Source organism: Mustela erminea, chromosome X (genome assembly GCF_009829155.1).
Source record: "Mustela erminea isolate mMusErm1 chromosome X, mMusErm1.Pri, whole genome shotgun sequence".
NCBI lineage: Eukaryota > Metazoa > Chordata > Mammalia > Carnivora > Mustelidae > Mustela > Mustela erminea.
This window is the reverse complement of record NC_045635.1, coordinates 92,491,481-92,515,371: the sequence shown is the minus strand read 5'-3', so window position 1 is coordinate 92,515,371 and position 23,891 is coordinate 92,491,481. Positions and strand designations below refer to the sequence as shown.

Here is a 23,891-nt window from a genome sequence, read left to right as displayed (position 1 = left end):
CTCAGCCAACCCCCCCCAAACATCACATACACGTGCTATGGTGGATTTCAGAAAATCGCTCGAGGAGGCAGAGAATCGGAGGGGAGAAACATAAAAAGGGCTTTGTGGGGTCAGAGTCCAGAAAGGGTGCTGAACTGGGAGTTTCAGGTCGAGAACTGCTGTCACCTTGCCACTCACTCTGGCTCTGCCTGCTAGCTCATGGAGAAGACCTGCTCAGCCACCCTGGACAAGAGTCAGGACAACTAGATCGCATGGAACAGATGGGAAGGAGCCACATATTTGCAGGTGGTGGTCCAGCACAGCGATCATGGCAAATGCACGTTGGCTCTGGAGACACCTAAGCTTCCTGAAGACCTAGCCATGCTTTCTATGTCACTTACAGGTCCCCACCTACTTCCCTTCTCAGCAACCTCCTTCACTGGGGGGTGGGGGGAAGCACTCGGAGGGTCCCTAATTTGCTATCATCTCGCAGCGCTGAAGGCCTCAGCCTCTGATCCTAACTGGAACCTCCTTCTTGCTTCCCCCACCCCAATCTCCACTACAGGGAGGTCCTCGACAGTCTTTCTCAGATTTCTTAGGGAGAATATATCTTGGGGTTTTTCAGGGTGACTCTTTACCCTATCTTCCCCCCTGAGGTTCCCATGTCCAACCGTGGAGGCAAGATCTTTAACCCCTCTCTTTTCCACCTTGCCCCACAATTGCTTGAGCCTCTCAAGGTGACGGATACTCCCTCTGCAATCCTTCCTACCCTGCCCCCACCTTTGCTCCACGTGTCTGTCCTCTAAGAAAAGCAGCACCTATATGGGAAATCCCATCAAAGCAAAGGACCCAGGCTAGCACATGTCAGCAGATGCTGGAATGCACCAAGTCCGAATCCAAAGACACAGATGCAGGGGTAGCTAAAGGTGGAGCTAGTAAAACTGAACCCTTGGGGAGCCATGAAAAGCCCCAGGATTCCCAACTTCCCCTTGGTGAACAAGAAGATCAAGCCATACCCCAGGTCTGCCACTTGCTCCTGGTGAGATTCCAGGGCCCAGCCGCCCGTGCGTCCCTCAGGGGCCCTGGCATTCCCTGAGTGCTTCCCACTCACACACTCCCAGCTGCCTTTCCAGATCCCACCCACTGGGCCACTAAGTGGTGTGCACCCACTCCCTCCCTGGCTGTGTGAGCTCATCCTTCAAGGGAGCGGGGTGGGGGTCGGCGAGTGATGGCTGCCAAAGCTCCAGAGAGGGGCAAGGCTGGAAGGGGGCTCAAGGACGGCCACAAAAAGTCCCCTGAGCCCCGGGTGGGGGATGGCAGCAAGCACCCATGGGGGTGAGGAAGAGTGCTAGAGGGTGAGATCGGGGTGGGGGGCAGTAGAGGCCCCAGCCTGGACCAACTGAGCACCTCTGGGTTCCTGTGTGAGATTGAGAGCTTTCCACAGGCCTAACTCCACCTTGCTTCAGCCTCTGATGAACTGCACAGCAGCCCGCTTCAAATACACCAGTTGCACCGCTGGAACCAGTGCGCGGAGCCTGGCAGGACACAGCATTCCACCTGGAGGGCACACTCCCCTCTCCTGTCCGGGGCGGGGGGGGGGTGGGTATTGGGAGTGTGGAGATGTATTCCGTGTGCGAGTACACACTGAGGGGGTGTATCTGTGCTGCTTCTTGTACCCCCTTGGTATCTGGGTACCTGTACTTGGTCAGATGTATGCCTTGTTTTATCTATGCTATTTTGTGGGTGTCACGTCTGTATCACGTCAGGGGGTGCAGTCCTGTTTATAGCAAGTGTATGGATACAGTGTGTATACTGCACTGTGTATGTGCTGCCCATCTGCCCTGCGTGGTCCATGCCTTGGATGTGTGTGACACTTATCTAATCCTTACTCTGTATCACGTGGCTCTGCCATATTCTGTGTCTGTGTCCTGTTGTGTATTTATATTGTCCTGTGTCTGCACCTGGGGCTTAGCCTCTTCCTGGAGGCTGCGGGTAGGGTTCACTGTACCCATTTTCTGCCTACCAGCACCCTAGCTTTGCTGCATTCTGGCTTCCTGCCAGTACCTCTGTCTGGGGACTAGGTGACCACTTTGTTGTTGGCGGCGGGGAGGGGGGGCTTGTGTGTGGACGTGGGTTGGGGGGAAGCTGTGGCCAACCATTCTCTCTACCACAGGATCTTCCCATGGCAGGTGCCCAGCCCAGCACTAAAGACAACAGGGAAAGGAGTTCTGGAAACTTTTTCAGGCCCAAAGGAGGAAACTAAGCGCTAGGGAGATGGCACTCTTGCTCAACCCCCAGTCCCATCCATATAGAAGAAGGGCCTGCAGGGAGTTGCAGCTGCCTCAGTTTCTCCTTCAGGCCACCTGGAAGCACTGGAGCCCTTCTCCAAGGGAGTTAACAGCTGCACAAGGGATTAGCACTGGCAAAGGGAGCTGGGCCATGGGATGCAGTTCTGCCAAAGGTGTCCCCGCTGTGGTCACTAGAGGGCGCAATTGTGCCGGCAGTTAGGGGTAGCGTCTTGAGGGTGCAGAATTCCAAAAAGTCCACCTGGCTCAGACAGAGAGGAGGGAGAAAGGAGAAGGATAGACACCCTAAGCAGGCCTCCCTTGACCCTCATCCCAGGCCCTTCAGTTCTGAGGCTGAGTTAGGGAGTTGGCGCCACGACTGCCTATCAGCCTCCACCCAACTGCGTAAGATTTGTATAAAATCCCCAAAGAGCTTCTCAGGAGCTTGGTTTTAGGGTCTCTAGCAGATTCTCCACTTGGGCTTCTCTTCTCCCTCCTGTTTCCCATTCACATGAAATAAAAATAAAAACAATGCTGCTCAAAGAGATGAAATGTATGTAGTGGCTGGGGGTTTGTTTTGTACTGTTTTCCCCCAAATCGAAGGGCATACCAAAAAGTGTGATTTAAAAGGGTAAATTTGGCGGGGGGGGGGGGGCGCGGGGGCGGGGGATGTTGTCCTATGGTAGATCTGCTTCATGACCAAGAACAAATAGACCCACTTCCTAAAATGTCCTGATCATGTCAGAAACCACCTCATCCAATCCCATCATTCAAAAGACAAGGAGACTAAGGCTCGGAGAGGGGCAGAAGCAGACCACAACACCCCACTTCTGGCTTCCAGGGTTGGTTCCACCCCAGCTCCGTGTCCTCTAGTCTCTAAATCACCTTCCCTCTCCAAATCCAGCATCTTCCCAGCTCAGGACAAAACCCTGCCCTTCCTCCCTGCTGTGTCTGCTCCAAGATGGTCCTGTTCTTAGTAGGTCTCAGTGATCACCTGCCCAGGCTCTGCTGTGACCACACCTTAGGAATGGTCCCCATTCCCCACCAGTGAACTGTTCCTCTCTTTCCAGTCTTCCAGGTCCACCTCCCCCATTTTGCTTCCCACCCACAAACCCAGCGGATAGCTATGCCATTTTGCCCTCACCATGTCCCATGGGTGTAGCACAGATTGCCCCAACCTGCAATTAGTCGGTCGATAATCGATAATTGACCGAATGTGCAAATCAGACATGGATCCGTTGTACTGATTAACATTTCCAATTAAACTCTGGGTGAGGCTGTGTGTATTAGTGACCAGGGTAATCATTGAGCTGTATGTAAACACAAATGCCTTCCAAGGTCCTGGGGCACAGGAGGAAGCGACACATTTCAGGAGGGAATGGAAACAGACCACCAGACTCCAGGGGTTCCTTTGGTTCTCTGGTACCCCTAAATCAGATTTTAAACATATGGCTATGACTTGATCCAAGGTTCCAGTTTCACACTGGAAATGGAGGACTCTGGCCCTGCCCACTGCTGCACACCCTTTCCTGCCCCCTGCTGGAGAAGCTGCAGAGTGCGGAGTTGGCAGGGAAGTCCGCCCCAAGGCCTTGCAGAGGGAACCGCCCAGCCTCTGGCAGGTGAGGAGCTTGGGGGACAACAGTGAGCCCCAGAAGCCTTAACAGCTGCACTTACATTCTAGGACAGGGGTTTTCACCATTCCTCGCCTACCCAGAGTCCCATGGGCCCTGGGGAAAAAGGGCATTTTTGGAGCTCAGGCAGACACCCGTGCCTGCAGCAGGGATCCCAGACCCGGCCCTGGCCCTCCCGTTGTAGAAAACAGTCAACCTACCTATCTTGGGGGGATATGAAGCTCCCCCTGCAATCCCCTTTGGGACCCTGCCCACCCCCCTCTTCCTTCTCCTTACCCAGGAGGAAAGAGCCATTGTGGAGTCTGCTGTTCATGGAATTTCTTCTCCTTCCTATGACCAAAGCTACTAGCTCCTGAAGGCAGGTTACGTGGATGGAAATGCTATTGAGTCCCTAAATATCAAGAAATTGTTTCCCTAAGTCTGGGCTGAGCCATACGTGCCTGGACAACCACCATTTCTCCATCTCATCAGGAAAATCAGGGCCTTAGGGCTCCTGGTTAAGACCATTGCTTTCTTCTTGTTCTATCTCTCTATGGCTTTGCTCCTACCTGCTCCATCTGAGCTTACCTGCGTCTAGACTTCTAGCCCTGATTTCTTTTGCCTTGGCCACCCTCTTTGACTTCACAGTAGCTTCGTCTCTGACCTCACAAAAGCAGAGTCTCTGATGGGGGCGGCACCCCTCATTTCACCCCCCCCCCCAGTTATTCCTCATTTTTCTTGCTTGTCACGTCTACCACCTTCTCCCCCAAAGACCTCAGCATGCTTGTTTGCTCAGTATGCTAGTTCGGCCTCTAAGCAGACAACCTGTAACCTGCAGCAGTGGTCGGAGCCTTTGGGGTGTTGTGGCCCCTTTTCCTGCATCTGTATTACAAATGACCCTTCCGTTTCCTGTTCAGTCTCTCCTACAAGGCCCACTTGCCTGCCTGGAGGCTTGGAGAGTCCACTCTTTGACACTGCAAGGTCCCTCTGGCCTCAAGATTCTCAGCTGCTGGCTTTTACCCAGCATTCATGCCCATCTCTTCTCATTTTGCCTTTTTCACGGAGGAGGGAAGTATGACATTTGTATCCAGAAACGGAGGCTGATACGACTCTCCCTCCAAGCCCTGGCCTCTTAGTCATCCATTATCAGATTAAGCCCCTTTACCCAAAGGTGCCCCTGGTTAGGGGCCTCAAGTACCAAATCACAGACCTACCCAATTACAATTTTGCAAATGGCCCAGTGAAAACCACACTGACCTTTATACCTCGGTCATCCCAGAACAGGGCCACAGTGTTGTCACCAACGGGAATGGACTTCCTTCTGTTCCAACACCTCAGACAGTCATACAGTTGGCCTGGATTTGAGTCTGCAAAACCATGGGGGGAGCAAGACTAACATGGCTAAAGGCTTCCCTGCTGAAAGCCATTTAAAAAAAATAACACTGCAACCACCCCCTTTCATGCTTCCCCAAGCCAAGCCACTCACCCTTCTCTCCTCTGCTTCTACAGACCACAGCCTAGAACCCTCAAGTCCAGAGTCTGCCACTGGATTCTGGAAGGTGGGACCAAAAAATCAAGTGGGGCCTTTGGCTCTCTCCCTGCTGGCAGCGCCCTCACACCCCGACCCTCAACCACCACCCAGGGAAGGAAAGCCTGCCAGAGCAAGAATCTAAAATGTTCAATCCACCCCAAAGTGTGGCAGTCATCTCGCCAGAGCCAGTTCACAAACTGAGGGAAAGGCCCTCTGTGTGCTGAGGAGAGGGTAGGGGGGCCATGGACCTAATGACCCCTAGTGACCCCTGCCCTCTCTCCCCGACCAAGACAAAGGCCAACAGAGGCGCCCCAGGCTTTTTAGGGATAGTACTGCATCATGCCAACCTCCACATGACAAGAAATGAGTAGTCCTGTCATTACCCTCCCCCGACCAAATAAGGGGAGGAGGGTAAGGAAAAATAAAAGGGCGCCCCATAGAAGAAAATCGTCACTTTTTCTGTTACCCCGGACTTGTCCCAGCCACGGCCACACCTCCTCCCCTTGGTGGGTTTTTTTTTTTTTTTGGCGGGGGGCGGGGGGAACTGCCGTCGCTTCTGTGGCTGGGGGAGGGGGCGGGAAGATACTGTAGGACTAACGGGCTGACGTTGCTTTGGGGGCGGCTTTGGCCTCCAGCGGCCCAGGCCCCAGTTGGCGAGCCTAGGGCTTGCCCCAGTGCACCGGGGTCCAGGCCCTCCGAGAGTGGCCCTGACACACCCACTCGTCCGCGTCCGCCCAGCGCGAGCCGGAGAACTGCGCGCCGGGTCTCCTGGCTCCAGGGGCGCCACGGAGGGGACCCGAAGCTGGGGCGCCGAGAGAACAGGAGCGGGTGGGGGCGGTAGGCCCAGAAAGGCAGAAAATCTGCCCAGCAGCGCCACACCCTTCCCTGAGCGAGCCGGGCGCCGTGAGTCGCGGGATTTACCTGCCACTGGTCCAGCCACCCTGTCCAGACCTTTCCTCTCTACCTCCGAGCGCTCAGGCTGGCGGGGCTGGGGGGGGCCGCAGCCGCAGCCGCAGCCCCGGGCCCGGCCCGCTCTCCCCGGCTCTCCTCCCGGCCTCGCACACCTGCTCCGGGCCGGGAAAAGCCGCAGCCCCCCGCGCGAGCCCCCAGACAGTGCGCTGCCGACAGCTGCCCGCCCGCGGCAGAGCCCCGCTCGGCAACCGCTCCCTAGCTCCTGTCGGCTATGACGTCACCCGGGCTCTGCACCGCACGCGGGCCAATCAGAGGGTGAGCAGAAAACTAAAATCGCCCTGAGTGGGCTGCTGGGGACCAATCTTTTGTTTCCAGGCAGGAAGCGCCTGGGAGGGGGGAAAAAACTGAAGGGGAGGGAACAGAGAGAGGGAAAGGAAAAGGAGATGGAAACTTCTACACTGTCAGGGTTGTCTAGACAGAGGTGGGGCCAACAAGAGAGAGGCGCACCTGGAGAGGCGGGGGCATTTCATGGATCTTCATTAACTGGCCTCCCTTGGGCAGACTGGAATTTCAGATAAATTTCCAGGGGAGGAAATCCGTCCAGCTACACCCTCACTCTTTACTGGGGGAAATGGTTTGGATTTGGGACACCACCTGTCAGGCCAACAGGTTATGCTGATGGAGTCTCTGGACTACGCTGTAGACTCCGGCAGATATGGCAGTGGCATTCAGAGATGACAAGCTAGATAGGGAAACTCTCTGTCCGTGAAACACACATTTCAAAACACGGAGCATTATTCATTCAATCAATCAATCAATCAATTACTTCAATTAGTTTAGATACATAGATATATAGATATATTTAATTTCATTAAAATGTGGCTCTCCCTAAAACCTTCCGTGGCCTCTCACCTTTAAGAAAAAGTTCAAATTTTCCCCCATGTGCAAAAATTAAAATATAACTCCAAAAATCATCCCTTGCTACTTCGAAATCCATACCCCCCCGCCCAAGGATTTGTCTAGATTATATAAATTACGGTAAATCCCAGCAAGGAGACAGTAAACTGTCATAAAAAATGACAAAGAATGCAAAGTACTGAGTACCTTTGAATTACAGTGATGTAAAATACACCCACAGATATAATTAGAAGAGAACATTAAATTATCACGGTCAGGTAAAAATTTATGGGTGATTTGTCCCTCTCCACTTTCAAACTTATTTTTATGAAGACAAATATATCCTGACATACTTCAATAATCAAAATGGGTTATGACCCTCCACAGTACACTTTTCTCCAATTTATTCAACACCCCATAACATCTGGCCATCATTTCTCCATAATGGTAGCAAAACAAGTTTTAGGACAGAGAGTGAACTAATACATATTTGCTAAGTTCCTTTTAGGAAAAGTCACACAACAGTCCTCTAGAGTCACAGAGACAACATATGGAGAATATGAGAGAATGGGATACCTCTTTGGAGTAACTCATTTAAAATTATGATCATGCTGGAAGTTGAAAAAAGAACAACGAAGACCTTTCCAACCTAGGATAAGGCAGGAAAGAGTCAAAGACTAAGTAAACTACATACTTCAGATTTTTTAAAGGATCACTTTGCATTTTTAAAAAAATTTTCCTTAATTAAAAGATATATTTATGCATACATGACTATTATGTGAACACTGTAGTAAGTCCCAGAGATGGAGTTTGTACCTAGATCTGAGTCCAATGCCCATGTTTTTTTCCAATATAATACATGGTATTATTGGCTCTGTTAAAATACATATTCGCTTGAGAAAAAAAAAAGTATACTGGGTTGGTGTTTTTTTTTTTTAAATCAGGCATTTTATTTTTTTTTAAAGAATTATTTATTTATTTATTGGACAGACAGAGATCACAAGTATGCAGAGAGGCAGGCAGAGAGAGAGGAGGAAGCAGGCTCCCTGCTGAGCAGAGAGCCCGATGCGGGGCTCGATCCCAGGACCGTGGGATCATGACCTGAGCCGAAGGCAGAGGCCTTAACCCACCGAGCCACCCAGGCACCCCTAAATCAGGCATTTTAAATAGTTTTGTGTGTGTGTGCTTGGTGGTTGTCTTCCTAATGCAAAAACACTCTTCACCCTCCTCCTCAAATCCCTGATGAATAGGTTGAGATCACGAGGGTTCTGCTTTCAATGATTTTACAGATATCTTTTTAATTAACTTGGGGGTTAAAGAAAGTAGCTCATCACATTGATTTTTTTTGTTTTTGCTTCATGGTAAAAGTAATCTAAAAATCACTGACCTAAATGAATGAACATATACTTAATGTTACATCTCTGATTTGTAAAATGCACTTATTTGGGGTTATTTTAAAGAATAAGAACATTCTTATTTTTTAAGAAATAAAGAAAACTGGATTTTTTTCTGGCTAATGATTTCACTTGTTCTTCTGGGCTATTGATTTAAATTGTAATTAAAAGGTATTTGATTTCACTCTAATCCTTCCCTATACCTCAGCTATAACTCGGAGCTCTTTATGCAGTCACTGCACATGGTTATTTAAGCATTTCATGGGTGTGTTTCTTCTCTCACTGGTTATTATAGAAAGTAGCATGGGGCCAAAATCCTATTAGGTGCCTGAAAAATTAAAGCATCGGTGTTCCCATGAAAGGGCAATGACCTATATCCTTCTTCTTTTTTTTTTTTTTAAGATTCATTTATTTATTCTGGGGAGGGGGATGTGCAAGCCCACAAGAGTGGGGGAAGGGGCCGAGCGAAAGAATCTTCAAGCAGACTCTCACTGAGCACAGAACTGGACTAGAGGGCTCTATCTCGGGACCCATGAGATCATGACCTGACCTGAAACCCAGTTAGACGCTTAACAAACTGAGCCCCCCAGATGCCCCAATTCTTCTTGATACCATAAAGCAATCTTTACTACCAACATGGTTTGTTCACCAAGAATACAGGACGACTGCTTGAGAACTTTCAGGGAAGCTGAGAATGTCTTAAAGATTTCATCTGTGTAATTTTTCCCACTCAACTCCCACTTCCCCGTTTCCTTCTCTGAGCTCATTGATTTAAGGGTATAATAACCACACTACAGGAATAACCACTTGGCACATGTATCTTGCTTCTCGGGTTACAAACCACTTTCACACCTCCCCATTTGATCCTCACAACAACCACAACGTGTATTGTGGCAATTATGAACTGCATTTCACAGATGAGTCAATGGACACCCAGAGGTTTAAAGTGGCTTGTCCAATGTCTCAGAGAGATGGTCCTAGAAGTCAGGTCTTCTACCTTCAGTTGTGGTGTTCTTTCTTGTTTTGTGTTTGTTGTATTGCTCTTCGGGCTCTCACCAAACCTACCAGCCCCTAGATTCACAGGGGAAGTGACAGGCTCTGGGATGGGACTTAGAGCAACAGAAGTAAAAAAAAAAAAAAAAAGGCTTCCAGTCAAATCCCAGAAAAAAAGAGCATTGCTCGCACTCATGTACCATGGATGGGAGTGAAAACTGGCAGTGCCTTTTTGGAGGACAAGCTGGGAATACCTAGGAAATTTGAAGTACGTGTTCCACTTGACCAAGCTATTTCAACTCAAGGAATTTGATTATGGAAACACTCCTAAAAACACACCAACACATATTCAAGTGTGTTTCTTGTTGACTCTTATACAGGAAAAGAACCCCTCATTATATAAAAGCTGACCTAAATGTCCCTTGATAAGGGAACTGGTAAATAAAATAGACTATATGCATATTTTAGAATATTAGACACCAGGGATGCCTGGGTGGCTCAGTCGGTTAAGCGTCTGCCTTTGGCTCAGGTCATGATCTCAGGGTCCTAGGATCTAGTCCCCTGTCTCCCTGCTCAGCAGGGAGCTGCTTCTCCCTCTCCCTCCGTACTCTCTCCTTCTCGCACTCTCTCTCAAATAAATAAATAAAATCTTTAAAAAAGAATATTAGAGGCCAACTAAAAAGAATCAAGTGGATTCTTATGTACTGAAATAGAAACACGTCTTGACACATTCTTGAATGAAAAAAGTTGCAGAACAACCCGTGTACTACTATGCTATTCTTGTTTAAAAATGTGCGCACACGTGCACATGTGTTTGTGTCTGTGTGTGTCTTTCAGCCGGAATCATACACACAAAACTGCTAACAGGGTAACTCTGGGAATTCAAAAGGAAGGGAAGACATGCGGGTATGTGTGCTTGATAGTGGTCATTAACTGTTTTCTTTATATACTTCCGCATCGTCTGTACATGTTTTTGTAATAAACATACCGAACGTGTAAGAACCCTCACAAGTGAAAACAGAGCTTTCTTTGGATGGAGACAGAAACAAAAACAAAACAAGCAAACAGAACAAATACACTGCTCTCCTAAAAGAGGTCTGAACGCGAGGCCAGACTGCGCTGAGCCATACCTGGGCAGGCACGGAAGGCAGACATGTACAACCCATTGGGTAAAAGCCGCCTGGATATCAGGGCTCCCTTCCCATCCCTGTCTCAAGTTCTACAGCCAGAAATCATTCCCCATGGTGGACTCCTGTCTTCACAGCTTTTGCTAAAGCAGCTGCACTTAAAATAAAACAAAAACAAAAACAAAAAACTCCCCCTCCTGCTCTGAATACAAAAGAACCCAGCTGGGCAGCTAGTGCAAAAGGCGTTAGTTAGCTGAGAGCACTGCGCCCACCCCTCATTCACTGGGGTCCGCTTATTGCACCTTGTGGTCAGCACTGCGGTCAGATCCAACTGTGCCCCCTTCCTTCTTGGCCCCCAACTCCCACAATTAGGGGCTCCAGCTTTTCTGTAGGAGTGGTGGGGAGGCTGTTAGTGCCAAAAGGCTCATCCTAGTTCCCTTAAAACCCAGAGGCTGAGGGAAGAGGGAAGCCCATGGCCAGGAAATCAACTCTCCGGGCTTCAGAGTTCTGGCCAAGGAAGGAGGAGACCCAGATTCCAGTCCAGCTTCTGGTCAGGAAATCCTGAGCCAGACTCAAATTTCCCTGGACTTTGGATTTTCTCCTCTGTGAAACTTGACTTGCTATCTCCCTAGACTCTTGTATGGATGCGAATAGGCTAATGGAACAACAGTGGATTTAACAGACTTCAGAGCTACACACCTCCTTAACTGACTTGATGAGTCTCCATTTGCATATGTTCCCTGTATTGCCGGACCTTGGGAATGGGGTGGGGGTCATACACATCTCTTCTCACCTTCTTTCACTCTAATGAGCACCCATTAGGGACCTGCCCTGCAGAACCTACAAGCTTTCAGGAATACACAGCCTCTGCCCTCCTCCCTTCCACCAGGGAGTTAGCAAAGGAAAGGGAGAAAACAATTAAATGGAGGTGGCTCTGGATGAATTAATAGGAGAATTAGGAAGTTCCTCTCCTCTGACTTGGTTTTAATTAGCCCCACTTCCACCATGGTCCTACATAACAAACCACATTATTTAATTGAGCTGATGCTCTGTTTGATTTTGCTCCTAAGTGAATCACATTACACATTCCTTCCCCTCACTCTCCAGATCACTGCACACAGCCTGAGCCTAAGTCAAACTAGAGAATAAAGTGAATTTGGAAAGTTGGTTTCCCAGATCTCCTTGTTTCACCAGGGGGAAAAAAAAAAAGAGAGTGAGAAAGAAGGAGAAAGTGGAGGACAAAAATCTAGGGGAAAAGAACCAAGGGGAAAAACGGAAAACCAAATCTTAATTTTTTGGACCGGCTGGACTATGATGTCATGCTTTCCCAGCGCACCTGTGATTGGCTTCTCAACTCAGCATCTGCTGAGTGCTAAAGGCTGATTATTTGCCAGAGATACAGACCTTTCACAGAAGCTTTGAATCATTGCTGGTTGTCGTGACAACCTGGGCAGTGTCTGTTCCTGATAACCACATAATGAGGTTGTCAGGAACAGAAGTGCCCCTGTCCCCACTCCCGGCCATCCAAGGTGGTGAGCAATGCAACATTTCCTTCAGGAAGTGAAAGGGGGGAAAAATCACCAACAAGCATGGTGGAGATCCCCTTCCATAACATAGGTCAACCAAGGCTTGGAGAAATTCTCCTTGTCGAAGAGTTCCTTACCTACCATCTTCAGGTCCCGTCAGAGCCACTGTATTCGCTGTAATTCAGAAAACGGAAGAACAGGTGGTGGAAAGATAAGGCATCTCTGCAGCCCCCCAGCAAAGCTAAACAGAGGAAAGTGTGAGTGGAATGCTAAATCGATTAGGGCAAGACACATTACCTCTTTTCAAAGGAGACCATCATGGTCCAGTCCAGGAGCAATGGGGGACATGTGTCAAAGATGACAGGGCATTGCCATACTGATCATCAAAACCAGACACAGAGAGCCTGAGGGACATGGGCTGTGTGGTTTTCTGTGGGCTACATTCACTGCCCCATGGGTAGACACCTCACCCAATGTTACTTCGGAGCTCCAGATGTCATTGAGAGTGACTATCAATTACATCTCCGTGATATGTTATTCCTTCTTAGGATAATTTTATGAGCACCTACTAGGTGCAAAATGCAAAGCTAGATGCTACAGATGCTATACAGATGAACCAAACTTGGCTTACCTCCCTAAGGAACTTGGAATCTAGTTGGGGAGAAAAGATACATACCCAAGCAACTAGGCCACAGGGCAGATATAGCAAGTACTACAAGTGAAGTCCAAAGTCCTTAGTTTCACAGAGAGGAAAATCAGACACAGACTGTCACATTCCAGCTCCATCCCATCTTTCCAGGTTGTTCTTCTATCAGTCCTCCAATATACCCCAACCATCAGCCTCATCAAACTGTGATTTCCCTGATATTCCTTGACTTTTCTATCTCTCTGCCTTTCTTCTTGCTCTTCCCTTTGCCTAGCACAACTTTCTCCTTCCTTTCCCTACCTGGTGATTTAATTCAAGTGTAATTAACATACACTTGTTAAATTAGTTACCCATGTACAATGTAATGATTCAACACATCTATGTTTATTGCAGCATTGTTTACAACAGCCAAAATAGAGAAGCCGTCCAAGTGTCCATCCACAGATAGATAATAAAGATATGATATATATAATATATATTATATACCATATATATTATGTATCATATATATGTATATATCATGTACATATTATGTATATATACATATATACACACATACATATGCATGTGATGGAATATTACTCAGCCACAAAAAAAGAATGAAATCTTGCCATTTATAACATGAATGGAGCTAGAGTATTATGCTAAGTGAAATAAGTCAGCCAGAGAGAGACAAATACCATATGATTTCACTCATATGGGCAGCCTACTCGGTGATATCAATGCATACTTTCCAGACTCTACTCAAAAGGCATCTTGTGGATGCACAAACTGGTCCCAAACAAACGGGGATCTGTACCTGGTAGACACGGATATTGATTGATAACACCAGTGGCTGATGTACTCAAATCCAGTGGATTTAAATCCAGCAATACATAATAGAACATTGGTACAATTAATTTTGGATTATTGGGGGAAGAGCATAGGTAAAGTCAGACTGCTTTTAAAAAGTTTTACTTAGATCATCAACACAAACCTGTTCTCCCACCGAACATCTTCTGTATTTTTTTTTTTCAAAAATAGTTCCAGGCTCACAAGAAGCTACAGAAATAGTATAGAGAATCCCTAGGTATCTTCCTCCAGTTTCCCCCAATATTTTGATATACTGTATTACTTACTTTTCACAGCTACAGTACATCATCACAACCCTAGAAATTGACATTATCGTAAGACGCTAACTGAACTACAGGCTTTATTCAGAATTCACCACTTTTATGTATACTCTTCCATTAAAGAACTTACCAACACAGCTGAAAATGAGCAAAACTATTCATAGTTGATCTGAGCACCAATATATATTTTTTCCCTTATGCCCATCCCTGCTGAAAAAGGCCAAAACCTGAAAGAGTCAAAACTGGCCCAGGACTGAAGGAGAGAAAATCAGCTTGGACTGAGAATTAGCAGCCCTGTGATTAATCAGGCTCAGAGAGCCGACTGACAAAGCCAGCTGCAAAGTGAGCAGAAGACACTTTCTCCCAAGGTCACACAGCAGTTGCAAAATGCCAGGACAACGCTTACTTCCTCTGAGAGCCCACTGCTCTTTTCCCGGGGATGCCCTAGACCTGCTTTGCTTCTTCATGTATCCTGGGGAATACCCAAATGCCAGACACCCCCACTTCAAGATAGTCCACAATTCCTGGTCGATATCCCCTTCAAGGATGATATCATCCCTGGAACTGCCATCAACCCAGAGCTTACCCCTGCTTCTTTAGACACTCCTCAGAATCCTTCAGTGGGAACTCACATGTTACAAAAAATGGTCCTCTTCCCTCTTTTTCAAGAGCAGCATCCTATGGTTTCTCTGGAATGTACTTCCTTGACGCATCAGGTCAATGAATTTGACTCTGTCCAACTACAGTTTTGTCTCTGGTTATCTTTGGCTGGTTAAGCTTTGATATAATTGACAACCAGCCTACAGGTATCTGGAAAACCCTTTTAATTATCTGGGTTTAGCCATGTTTCCTTGATCTATGGAGAATCACACAGTGTGTCTGCAACTGTGATTTACATAGTAGATGCCAAATATATTCTCACTGACTTGATGTTGGATTACTTGATCGGATTTATTGGAACAGTGCCAGATACGGGGACAAAAGCCCTGAGAGACAGTACTGTGTGGGAGTTCTACATGCAGACTCTGAAATTAAACTGCTGGTATTCAAATCCCAGAGTCGCTGTTTAACAGCTTTGGGAACTTGGGCAATTTATTTAACCTCTCTGGACCTCAGTTTTCTCATCTGTGAGACGGGGATCTAATAATACCTCCTTCTTAGGGTAATTGGGAAGATTAGGTTAAATGCCTATGAAGCAGGAAAGACTTAAGGCAGTGCTGTTCCCAATTGCTACGCTAACAAATCACCTTGTGATTTTATAAAAGGCAGGTGACTCGCCCCCCCCCACCCATAGACATCCTGATTTCATTGTATGGTTTGAATCTGGGCATGAGTTAAAGAATCTCCTCAGGTTGGGGCGCCAGGGTGGCTCAGTCCGTTAAGTGTCCGACTCTTGATTTCAGCTCAAGTCATGATCTCAGGGTTCTAAGATTGAGTCCTGCATTGAGCTCCACACACAGTGGGGAATCTGCTGGAGACTCCTTCTTCCTCTGCCTACCCACCCCCTTAAACAAATAAATCTTTCAAAAAAATCTCTTCAGGTTTTAGACTCCTCCAGATTGTAATGTGCAGCAAAATTTGGGAACTAGATTAGGAAATTCATTACTTAAAGATTATTTTTTTTCTCCTCGGGTTTGTGCAAAGTAAAATCGGGAAACCGAGGCTTCACCCGGTTTTTTCCTGCAATCCCCACCCCATGGGCCATATGATTTGTTCAACTTGTACAAGAACATAGCTTTTTTCTTCCACAAGCATAGCAAAATGAAGATGACTTTGGGCATTTGGGTAAAACTGCAGCTGTATTCATCTCTCTCCTTTTTCCCCCTTTCTAAACATAACTCGGTCACACTTGGAATTAACTGGTCTCAAGTGTGAATTTGAGAACAGTTAATACGTGCACGCAAGACTGGCTGACCATCACAGACGTGTTTAATAGATGCAGATCACAATGTGCTTTTGTTCCATTTAATTAAGCACCTGTTGAGCCTCATAATCAATCCTTATTTTCTTATCATCCAGGAACTCGTTACATTCAATGTTCCCTGGTGTTCACTGGATCAGGTCACTTATGGGGGTGGAATATTCCAAAACAGCCTGCCTGTCTTCCTGTTTTTGAAGATTTTCTTTATTTATTTGAGAGAGAGAGAGGGTGTTTGTGCTTGAGGGGCAGAGAGGTAGAGGGAGAGGGAGAAAGAGAATCCTCAAGCGGACTCCCCACTGAGCAGGGAGCCCGACAGGGGGCTTGATAGCAGAACCCTGAGATCATGACCTGAGCCAAAACCAAGAGCTGACTGCCCTACGGATTGAGCCACCCAGGAGCCCCCACCCCACCCCTCTTCCCCTTTTGAATCATCCTAGCGAATACATCCCCTCCTCAGTAAATAACAGAAATAAATTCACTGATGAGTTTTAAAATTAACTTCTAGTTAAATAGAAGTTTAAAATATGGTCATGTTGAGTTTTACAAGGAGCTCACCACCACCCCTGAGCCCCTCCCCTCATTATTCATTCCAGCTGCTAATATGGAAAATTGAACAGATTCTGACGTGCTGGGGTAAAATTTACTGCCAAAAAGGAATGCAGGCAGGTTGCTAGGCAAATTAATACTATAAACATATGAAAGTGACAGCCTGCTAGGGGAATGTGTGAACACGCAATTTTAAGGCCACTCTAACTGCTCTTTGCATTCAAATGACCAATATGCTAATTATAGTCCTTATCTGTTTGTTCAAGGCCTTAAGAGTCTCAGCGGCTCAGAGCACAGACCCCAGCCAGAAGTGTGACTGCAGGTCTTTGGAAATAATAACATAGCATTTCTTTAAGCATATTTTTAAATTCAAGCTTCTTACAAATCAAGATTGGCCTTTCCCCCATTCAGGGAATTAGTGAGGCTTAACTGTGTTCACTATGGTGCGGGAGGGCCCCCACAAAACCCCGCTCATGCTCACGAAGTCTCTGACTCCTACTTGAGCACTGCCTGTTGGGGGCAGATTCCCATGGTAATTTGCTGGCTCTCTTGAAAGATGTGGTGCATCTCTGTAAATGGGAGGGAGGTGTACATTCCCACTAATCTTGGGATCGTCATTGACCCTTTTTAATATTCCCCACCCACATCAGGCCAGAAAGAATGCTCATCCTGGCTTTTCTGTAATTTAAAGCAAACGCCCCCCCCCCCCCCCCCCCCGCCAATTCTGTTCTTACCAGAGAGAAGTAGAAAGAGCAGCATTCTCTCTACACTCCAGTTGAAATTTTCAGACATTTATCAAAGCTAACTATCAGGAGAGTGAGGAGCTAAGGATTCATGGCTCTTCTCCCGCTGCACCCCACCACTCCCAGTAAGTATTTGGATTTCCCTGGTGAAGGGGGTCGACGGTGAAAGTTTCCTGTTCCGGTTATACCCTGCAGCTTTCAGACTCCTTACATTTTTAATAAGACCTAAATGATCTAGAATCTCAAAAACAGCAGCCTCAAGTAACGGTTTTTTAAAATTATATTCCACTTTTCAGCACCCCCATACACAGGCACGCGCATGCTGACATCTGAGTCTTCTCTCTACAGTTTATGACAATGATCCATGAGACAATTATACATTCATATACATGTAAACAAGACTTTCCATGAACTCCAAGAAGCTTAAGAGAAAAAAACAAAACAAAAAAACCACAAGGCTTTTCCTTAAACAGAAATGTAAAATGCCTTGTAGTGGTGTTGACACTCAACTCTGGTTAAATGTAATTGGACCACGTTAAGGAGTCAAGTCCAGTCTCCGCCTCAGAGTATCTTTCTTGGCTGCCATGCATTATATGCACGTTGATTTAGAAGGCTGGGGGTGACAGGGAGTTGGGGAGCAATGTCATGGCTACTTTATCCTCATTTAGCCTAGGTTATCTAGGATAACCTAGACTAAAACGGACTGGTTAAATTGAAAAACAATTTCCTGTTCTGGGATTTTGTTTGGCTACAATGCACTGCTTTGTTTTTCATTTTTAAACAATCATACTTTCTTGTTTTAAAAATGACATTTAAAGATAATTCAGCATTTGAAGATAAGTTGGATGTTTTCTCCAACTTTCGGAAAACCTGCTTGTGCTATCACCACTAGTATTACTACTACTACTAATCAAATATGTTTTCCTCTAGAAAGGTTCTCTCTGGCCCCTTCTGGATGAACTGTGAGCCCAAAGCTACTTCTACACTGTCTCCAAGAAACAGACCAGGCCATTTACCCAATGGGTCATATGCAAACCTCCTAGAGAAAGGAGTAGTAGTTTTTCGAATAATTTACTATGCCAAAACACACAAAAAAAAAAGGCGCAAAAGCCAAAATAAAACCTCCCACATCCCCGTGAGTTAGCAAAGAGATCGTTTCAACGTTTCTGAATCAGAAAGACAAACAAATTTTAGAAAGACTTAGAAGCTCAGTAACTCAGCAGGGGGTGGGGAGGCTCCTGCATGGCTCAGACAGTTAAGTGGCTGATTTTCGAATTTGGCTCCAAACATGATGTCAGGGTCCTGGGATCGAGCCCCCAGTTGAGCTTCCCGCTCAGTGAGGGGAATTGGCTTGGGGATTCTCTCTCCCTCTGCCCTTCCCCCCCGCATAGGTAAATAAATTAAAATATATATATATATATAAATGAGTTGCTGGACAACGTAGTTTGAAGCTACCCTGAGCATGAACCATCCTCAAGCTAGTCACCAGGGCTTACCATTTCCTCTGCCCAACTAGAAAACATGGGTACCAGCCATCCACATCATAGCATGGGAGGCAGGCCCCAAGGAAGCAACCTGGAGGAGAAAATGATATCTGACCCATAGCTTGAGGTGAAGGGAGAATATTTAATTCCAGAAAGACTGAAGACAGAAGGGAAACAGCCATGTTTAGAAGCCACCTTACCTTACCATTGGGGTTAAATACATGCCGCATGTGATTAGTTTTATTTCATTTCATTTCATTTCACAGTTATTACTTCTTTTAGAAAGTACAGAAAAACATCTGAAACTAATGCTATACTATATGATGGCTAATAGAATTTAATACAAAATTAGAAAAAAAAAGAAAGTATGGAAAAAGAAAACGAATTAAATCAAGTAAATCAGTAAACTCTTGCACCCATTATTTTATATGCAACAGAGTGACTGAGCTAGTTTCTCTACCAGTCAAATCAAGCAGGTCTAGTTCCTGCCCTCTGGATGCTCACAAAGATGGATAATCCAAGAAGCAATAGAAATGCATGTGCAGGAAATATTGGACAAGCATTAGGCAGTATCCCTCTAGCCCCTTATGAACATTTCATGGACAATTGGACAGAAGGGACCAACCAATCAGTTCTCCAGCACACCAGAGGGCTGTTGAATGCTTTACCTTAAGAAATTCAAATTGATTTGTAGCATGGGATTGATCAAACTAGGTACGTCTGCAATCAAAAAGATAAAACATGATTTTGAAGTTGCCTTTATCCATGTAATGGGTTGAAGAGTTGAATGTCCATCAGTGAAATAAATAAATAAGCTCAATGCTAGGTGATAAGGTCATGTTCACTGCTATGTATCCAGTGCCTAGCACTCTGCAAGGCATCAGGAGGCGTGCAGTATTTATGAATCAAGTGAAAGACATGCTGTGTACAGAAAAGAGTGGTAAGAGCTGAAACTATAAAATTCCTAAAAAGAACATAGGCAGTTAGCTCTTTAACATAGGTCTCCACAAGGCAAGGAGAACACAAGAAAAAATAAATGGGACTACATCAAACTAAAAAGCTTTTGCAGAGAGAAGGAAACCATTAACAAAACACAAAGGCAACCTACTGAATGGGAGATGTTTGCAAATCTTACATCTGATAAGGGGTTAACATCTAAAATATATAAGTTCACACAACTCAGTACTGAAAACAATCCAATTAAAAAAATGGGCAGAGGACCTAAGTAGACATCTTTCCAAAGAAGACATCCAGATGGCCATCAGGCCCACAAAAACATGCTTAACACCTCATCATCAGGGAAATGCAAATCAAAACCACAAATAAGATATCACCTCACACCTGTCAGAATAGCTAGTATCAAAAAGACAAAAAATAACAAGTACTGGCAAAGCACTGGTGCACTGTTGGTGGGAATGTAAATTGGTGCAGCCTGCATGGAAAACAGTATGGAAGTTTCTCAAAAAAATTAAAAATAGAACTACCATATGATCCAGCAATTCCACTTCTAGGTATTTAACCAAAGAAAATAAAAACACCAATTCAAAAAGACATATGTGCCCCTATGTTCATTACAGCATTATTTACAACAGTCAAGATACAGAAGCAGCCTAAATGTCCATTGATAGATCTATAAAGAAGATATATCTCTCTCTCCCTGTCTCACACAGACACACACGCACAGGAATATTACTCAACCATTAAAAAGGAATGAGATCTTGCCCTTTGTGATAACACAGATGGACCTAGAGGGTATCATGACAAGTGAAATAAGTCCGACAGAGAAAGATGAATACTGTGTGACTACACTTATATGTGGAATCTAAAAAACAAAACAAATAATACAAAACAGAAAAGGACTCTAATTCAGAGAAAAAAGCTGATGGCTGTCAGTGGTGGGGGCAGTGGAAGGATGGATGAAATAGTTGAAGGGGATTAAGAGGAGCCATCTTCTAGCTATAAATAAATAAAACACAGAAATGTAATGTACAGCATGGGGAATACAGCCAATAATACTGTAACAGCTTTGTATGGTAATAGGTGATAACTAGACTTACTGTAGTGACAATTTCATAATGAATATAGTACTGAATCACTATGTTCTACATCTGGAACTGATACAATATTGTATGTCAATTATTCTTCAATTGAAAAGACAAAAATTTTAAAAAATTAAAAGTAAAGCAAAAAAAAAAAAATAGAGTTGATGCGTATAGTAGGGAAAGCACAGGGTCGGAATGCATACTGCCGGGATGGGGAATCCCTCCCTCACTCACCCTCAAGAACGTAGTGCTGCACCTTCCAGAATGAAAAATTCAGAGATGAAGTCTTCGGTGCAGCCACTGATCGAAAAGGTCAAGCGTCGGCTGGATGAAATAAAAGGAGGAAGGACACAAACAGGAATATAATTCATCAGTTCAAATGTTTAGACTATAGTGAGGGTGGCAAAGGAAGAAGGAAAGGCTCCACTTAAGAGGTCAGGGAGAACAAAGGATTCATGTGAATAAGTCAGGGAAAAGAGAAAGAAACCAAAAACGAGCCTTGTAACAAGTGAGAGAGGATATGGAGCGAATAATGATTCAAGCCTACAAGAGTGGAGCCTTTTTTAAAAAGTCCATTTGCAGACAAATATATACACTAATTTAGGCAAGCGGCAAGTCACAAAGGCCTCATAAAAAGAGCCAGCAACCAGGATGAGGTGAAGGACTAGATAGGAAATGTGAGCTCACTGAAGCCAGCAGCCATGATATACCAAATCGTATAAAGGAAAGGCTTGGTTTATCTTCTCTGTGCTGCCTTCTGATTTATAAGAAAGCGATGTCAAAAGGCATGACAAGAAAAATGGGACAACCCCATTCATTTGGTTCCAGCCAATTCAGTTTCATGATACTCCAGCCCTAGGATAAAATAAAATGATCCTTTGCATTTCCTACTGAAGAACTGTTTGTTAAGCAAATTATGAGTGTTGATGTCTGATTAAACCAGTTTGGGAGAAAATAATTTCCTTTTTTTTAATCACACTGGGCGTGGAGCCCAACATGGGGCTTGAACTCATGAGCCTGACATCAAGATCTGAGGTAAAGGCTGGATGTTTAACTGAGTGAGCCACGCAGGCACCCTGGAGAAAATAATTTCTTTTAATTATTTCTGTAGCATTGATTTGTGTATCTGTGTCCTATTATCAATGTGTTTCATTCATTCAGTGGACAACTTTCTTTTTTTTTTTTAATTAACAAATAGTATGTGTCAGGAATCATGCTAGACATCAAAGAAACACAGAGAGAACTGTACCTCCATTCTCAGTCCTCAAGAAGCTCAGAGTCAGGGATCAGAGACAGAGAGGGATTAGATGGAATTATCATCCATTTAAAAATCACTACTAAATGTCTACCATACGTCACAAAAAATGCTGTATATTCAAGATACATTCAACTTGCATTTCCCTACATTTAGCCAGCACATGGGCGTAAATGAATTCACCTTAAGTATAATAACTCAGGTAAAACTGGTCTCTTCTCTGTACAGTGGAGAACAACAAAAAATCTTTTCTCTTTTCCTTCCCCCCCTCTCCAACCAATCACTAAACTAGTAGCACAAGGGCCAATGGAGTAGCAAATTCCCAAAAAGAACCTGCCAGAAACAACCCCGTTCCTCCACCTTCATCCTGCCTTGAAGGTCTTCTTTATAATGTGAAACTTTCCAAAAGCCACTTGGTGTCTAGTTACATAATGCCCATAATGCTCCCTAAAACATTTTGAGCATTTGTAAAATGGTAGGTCTCAATGTGGTGGGGGTTCGAGGCCATAACTGACCTTGACTAAAAGTGAAATCACAGACTCTTTACAAACCCACATGTCACTGACTTGTGTCCCCACCTGCTCCACCGAGGGCCTCAGTTCCTCCGAATGTCTCCTTGGTTATTTCTGAGAATCTTCAAGAACATTCCTTTCATGATGTTCTTCTACTCCCTCTCTCCTCGTGCATGTCAACTGCCAACACAATAACTTAACAAATGTTTCTTAGGCATAGACTATGTGCTAGAGTCCCTTTTCTTGGGGGAGCTTCTACTTCCAGTGAAAGACCATCCATGGAAGCCCCTCTGCAAATCCCCAAAGGGCCTAAATGGTGCTGCTCTCCCTGTAGGAAGCTTCAGCTGAAGCAACCCATGGGTCTACCCAGAAGGGTGGGAATGTCCCCTTCCTGTTCTCTACCACACCTTGTCACTGTGTCCACTGAAGCCACACTGCTTCTACCTTGTGGCTCAGGGATGCCCCGTGGAATAAGAGCAGCTTCAGCTTCTTCCTGCAGCAACCCTCCCCCCACTTAGAGCCCCCACCACACTGGTTCAGATTTTCCAATTTGGTTCTTGTGCTTCGAGAACAACCACCCTCATGTCCTATCAGATTGTTCCCCCTCCCCTACAGCCCTGGGTTTCTGATACAGCCCTCCTCATAGTACCTCTTCCTTTCCATGGAGCATCTCCAGCAAACAGGCATATAGGTATCTTCACACACAAGGATATGTCTGAAACTCAATTTGGGTCCAGAGGACCCCATCTTACATGGACTGTATGTCACATAACCCTTACAGTAATCTCATGGGGTCGGGTACAAGTACAATTTTTCAGTCCATTATCAAATAAGTTGCAGATTCTAGAAAGCTCTGAAAACCAGTATTTTTATAAGTTGTCTACTGAAACTTAACTGTTTTACTTATTTATTAGAGAGACAGACTGAGAGACAGAGAGAGAATGTGAGTTGGGGGGATAGACAGAGGGAAAGGAAGACAAGCAGACTCCCTGCTAAGTGGGGAGCCCCACACGGGGCTCAATCCCAGGACCCTAAGACCTGAGCCAAGATCAAGAGTTGGATGCTCAACCAACTGAGCCACCCAGGTTCCCCTGTCTACTGAAACTTACATGGTGACAAACCCTGTGATGCTCTCTCAATGAAAATATCCATTTGCTATCTCACAGCAGAAATATTGATGTGGTTGATTAATGGGTTCTGTTTCAGACTCCACTGAAGGTATCACTATGCATCGTACTGTATTTTTTAAAAGAAAAAAGTACTGAATTATGAAACTTACGTGGTCTCAAAGCTTTTGGACAAGAGGTCAGGAAACTTAGATCAGAAAACTTAAATCAGGAAACTGATACTGGAAGACCTGGCAAAGGTCACAGAAA

The 23,891-nt window shown here is 45.5% G+C and overlaps 1 protein-coding gene across 10 annotated transcripts in view; it reads right to left on the bottom strand.

Annotated features, from left to right (window-relative positions):
* The window catches only part of PAK3 (p21 (RAC1) activated kinase 3), a 239,921-nt gene that overhangs the window by 108,287 nt on the left and 107,743 nt on the right, over positions 1 to 23,891 (bottom strand). For 7 of the 10 annotated variants that reach the window (XM_032330609.1, XM_032330611.1, XM_032330613.1 and 4 more), the window contains exons 1-2: positions 6,327 to 6,573; positions 5,132 to 5,241 (exon numbers count right to left, since the gene is read on the bottom strand). The exons of 1 other annotated variant lie outside the window; for it this stretch is intronic. The gene's annotated coding sequence lies outside the window, so the exon portion shown is untranslated. Of the gene's footprint in view, positions 1 to 5,131; positions 5,242 to 6,326; positions 6,574 to 23,891 lie in introns of those variants that run through there. 2 more of the 10 variants (XM_032330604.1, XM_032330608.1) reach the window with 1 other exon arrangement.